The sequence below is a fragment of the Labeo rohita genome, unplaced genomic scaffold (assembly GCF_022985175.1).
Source record: "Labeo rohita strain BAU-BD-2019 unplaced genomic scaffold, IGBB_LRoh.1.0 scaffold_1677, whole genome shotgun sequence".
In the NCBI taxonomy this organism is placed as follows: Eukaryota; Metazoa; Chordata; class Actinopteri; order Cypriniformes; family Cyprinidae; genus Labeo; species Labeo rohita.
This window is the reverse complement of record NW_026127865.1, coordinates 1-4,539: the sequence shown is the minus strand read 5'-3', so window position 1 is coordinate 4,539 and position 4,539 is coordinate 1. Positions and strand designations below refer to the sequence as shown.

The 4,539-nt window shown below is 36.3% G+C and overlaps 1 long non-coding RNA gene across 1 annotated transcript; it reads left to right on the top strand.

The window, feature by feature from the left end:
• The first annotated feature begins 226 nt into the window (after positions 1–226).
• On the top strand, positions 227–1,213 carry LOC127158747 (uncharacterized). Its single transcript, XR_007826258.1, has 3 exons — positions 227–367; positions 737–918; positions 1,033–1,213. It is a non-coding gene; the product is annotated as an uncharacterized LOC127158747 (long non-coding RNA).
• The last annotated feature ends 3,326 nt before the right edge of the window (positions 1,214–4,539 follow it).

Sequence of the window (4,539 nt, the reverse complement as noted above, 5' to 3'; positions counted from 1 at the left end):
ATGTTTATTTTACATTTATTTTGTGCAAGAGTAAAGCTTCTGTATATCTTTACCTGAACTAAGCCTGCTTGTAATACTTTGATGCTTCGTCTTAAATTCTTGGAAATTATTTTTTTGGCAAACTAACCAATGTACATTAGCACAGGCTTTTCAAACTGCATTGCCTACATGGTTGAATCATTAATCAGATGATCAATACAGCTGTTTTTGAAGGACCTCCTTTAGCACAAGACTCCCTTTATAAGAGACGGTCCAGCTCCATCTAATGATCACTCGTCATCATGGCGCTGAAAGTTAGCTGCTGTTGGAAAGGGCTCCTTCTGTTCTCTTTCCTTCTCGTCTGTGTCAATGGACAAATATCAGGGCCGTAAGTTTGTAATGATTTCTGCTGAAGACAGGAAGTTAAATATTAGTTATAAATAGCAGTTCTTAACTATTTATTCTTTGTTTAACTTTTTGTAATCTGTAAAATCTTTTTAAATACATTTTTTGATGCCACTGTACTTTTTTAGGACAACTAGGAATGTTTTGTTTTCAAGCTGTGAAATTAGTATATAAAATAAATTATTTGTATACCATTAATCATTGTGTAGTTTAAGCCGTGATTTCTTCTGCATTTATTTAACTGATCTGTGTTGCAAGATCAATGTTTGTTATTTGCAAGACAACTTAAAGCATAATGAACATGCATATTTAATGACCCTGGCACTATTGTATGATTATTATCTTTTAATAGATATTTCATGGTGACGTTTCCTGCAGTGATTGAGTCGGGATCTTGAGGCCAAACTGTGTGCAAGTCTTCTCAAGCCCAATCAAAACCTTGTCATGAACATTTATCTGGTTCATGGTGACCAGAGCACTTTACTGCTACAGGAGAAAGCTGAGGAAGAGTTTCACCGCTGCTTTAACTTCAAGGTTTGTCATTAGTATTTTATAATAAATATGCTTTTATCATCATAATACATGTAGTTTTTGTTTAGATTACATGTTTGCAGAGGTTGTGAATACAGGAAAATGTTTTCTCATCAGGCTCCTCTGGTAGAAGCAGAATCAGTGCAGAAAATAAAGGTAGAACTTCAGGGAAAGTATTTCAAGATGACTGAAGAGAGAAAAGTCATGTTCAAACCTTACCATCCTCTGACCTTTATCCAGACTGATAAACCCATCTATATTCCTGGACAAACAGGTGAGCTGTGAACGTTTCAAATAAAGCATGTATTCATTATGCAATGAACTGATGTAGAAGCACAGGTCAATAATGACTACTGTTGCAAAATCAAGCATATGGTAATTAAGTACACAGTTCAGTGGGTTTGTAAACAGAAAAGAGGAGCAGATAAGTCCAAAAGCAGATAAGGATGAGGGGTAGCTAAAAGCTTAAACATAAGAATGGCCATCTAGTGTGTGTTTGTGAGAAATCCCTTCACAACCAAACCTAAATTCAACAGTGTTGGGCAGTAGCGTCGCCACAAGTAGTGACAAGAAGGGGCCAGTGTTTAACCAGAGGGGCACATTAAAAAATGACAACAAATGATATTTAAAGATTATAAACTTTATTTTACTTTAAAATCATACAAACATTTATTATGTACAAGAGTGAGTGCAGGTGCAAAAGAGGTAGGGCCATAAAAAAAATGATGAATACAGTACAGTACACATTAGTTCATGCACTGTGAACTAACATGAACAACTGTATATTTTTATTAACTAACGTTAACAAAGATTAACAAATACAGTAACAAATGTAAAACTGTTACCAAGCTTTTAAACATCTCGAAACCAGCCATTTACAAACTTGATTTCATTATCAGTGTGAATAACAAAAGTAACACGGTTATGTGCACGAACAACAATTCACTCACGAGATGAAATTGCTTCGCTTACCTTCGACTCTTGCAACAGGAGAAATGAATCGTAGCTCCTCTATCCAAGAGTAGTTAGTTGTTGCTGCGCTCTCATTCACCGAGCAGCGCCACAGTGTTTCGGTGCGCCGCTCTAATTTACCCGTGTAGAACGATGCGTCGCATTAGTTCCGCTTTTGGCGCTCGTGTGTAAAATCTTAATAAATTCATAATTGTTTTATTTGGTCAGCACGGGGGGGCCACAGGGGTGGCTAGGGACATGTTTACAGAGGCACGGGCCTCCCTAGGCCTCCGTGTAGAACCGCCACTGGCGCCCACGTAGCAACAGAAAACGGTATAATCTGCAGTGCAAACGCGTGAATGCAATGCACGTACTGCCTCTATTGTAGCGGTATTGAGAAAAAAACTTAGTACTTGAGCTAGTGGTGGGCGCCTTGATTTTAGTCTTTGAAGCAGGCTAGTGCTCTGGGAAGATCTCAAACTCAGAAGTACGAGATGGGGAGTGGGTGGGTGTGGGTTGTCAAATTCATGGCGAAAGGCAAAATGTTTCGGTTCGTTCTTAGCAAAAAAAATCAAAAAAAAAAAAAAAAAAAAAAAAAAAAACGATCAGGTTCCATAGCGAAATAAGAATTAAACAGTAATCTAGTCTAAACGAATTATAATAATCTTTGCTAATATTCTTGACACTTCAAACTGCTTTGGACTTTGCAGTATCGAATTATGCCTTTACTATGACCAAAATCCCGGAATATGCTATTCAGCTGTTTGATCGCGCACTATCACTGCAGCCTGTTCATTTGAAAAATAAAACACAGTCACCCAAAAGTTACACTAGTCAATTTAAATAGTGTGTGTTACGTGCAGTTCAGCGTGAACACCGGTCCCGTGGCACATTTTTGCTCATGATGATATTTTCCGTCGACGTGCATGAAGTACAAAGCTTACCCAATGCATAATATTTTCGCTTCAGATACATTGCAGATATGGAAACATTTGTATTTGTGGTGAGAGAGGTAGTCTACATAAGCCCAACTTTACTTTCAGTTTCGCTTTAAATTTGTTTTGGACTGTTTAAGCAAATTTATTTATTTATTTATTTATTTATTTATTTATTTATTTATCCTCGTTCGGTTCTGAATACGGTTAAAGGATTTGTTGTGGAGTGAGGGAAATAATGTCGGAACATTATAACAGCTGTAGGCCTGTTCATTTCAGAATATAATAAAATGTGACTTAGGCCTAGCCGCCCTGACCTGTCGGTTTAATTTTTCCTCTCAAAGACGTACAATTTATGTTAGCATGTTTTTTTAAAAAAAAACTTCGGCAAACGAAAATAGCCGCTTGATTCGGTTAAATATTCTTACTGTCAGTTAACAAATTTACAATAGAATTTAGCTTTGCTTCCCAGATAGTAACAGGGTCTGGGCCAAATCTGGCTTACATTTGGCACTTGTTTTTTATTCACAGTCTTGTATTCATGAAATCAATTACTATCTTTAAAAATGGCAGTAAATTAAAGTGCTGTTTTTGTGCGGTCTGTCATATTTCAGTAGCTATATACAGCAAAACTACAGCACTTCCATTAGGCTATTTTTTTTACGAAGCTGTCAACACTGTAAACTCTGATGGCATGCAATCAGCTGACAAACACCCATTCGTATATAGACTGTAGAATGTTATTCAATTATATGTATAAATTATTTTATTTAAAAATTTCGTGTTTTCCCTGTTTTATTCATTCAACATTCTGAAACAGGTGCCATTGTTTTTTTAAAAAAATGTTTTTCAAGAAAGAATTCAACCCCCCCTAACCCCCCAAAATATGAGATAAACCCAGCCCTGTACATTATACTGATTTTTGTTGCCAAATTGGTTTGGAAGAGTGGTTGAATAAACAATTAAACTGGACTTTTATGCCTGTATGACTGACAATTTAATTGATCACTTAGAGAGCATTGACTTGGTATGATGTTGGTTCAATAGAAAAATGAAAATGTAAAAAATAGCTTAGATGTAGTAAACTACTTTTGCCATGTTGCTGTAGCTTAGCTTGCTACATTACCCAAGGCTGTAGCTTTAGTGTAGTTAAGCTTCATTTAATGAAGAGTAACTGTTAGCTTAGCTCACTACATTTTCCAAGTAGCTTGCCCAACACTGAAATTCAACCTAAATATATATATATATATATATATATCATATCTGACTGTTTTTTTACAAATGCTGTGGTGCTTTATAAACCCTTCATGTACCTGACTCTAACGGGTCAACTGGGGCAAAGTGGTGAAATACTTTTGTAAAATGCAAATAACAGCCAGATTTAAGTTACAGATTGGTTCAAAGGCATATTCACACTGCAGAGGAATACAGCTTTGCTGTATATTTAAGAACTTCATGTAGCCTAATATGGTTATGTTCACACATAAATTCACTTTTTTTTTTTTTTTTTTTTTTTTTTTTTTTTTTTTACGAGAATGAGAACCGCACCAAACTCACAACCGCATTTTCGTCGAAGTCCTGCGGTGAACACAACCGAATTGAAAGTGTTGTCACTTCATACAGTGCTGTGCTGCACATATGTGTGTTTAGTGCGCGTTTCTGGGTTTTTATGTGTGGATTCGGTGACTTACAGAGCCGCAGATATGAACCGTCTGTCATCTGAAGGATTTAGATTCAG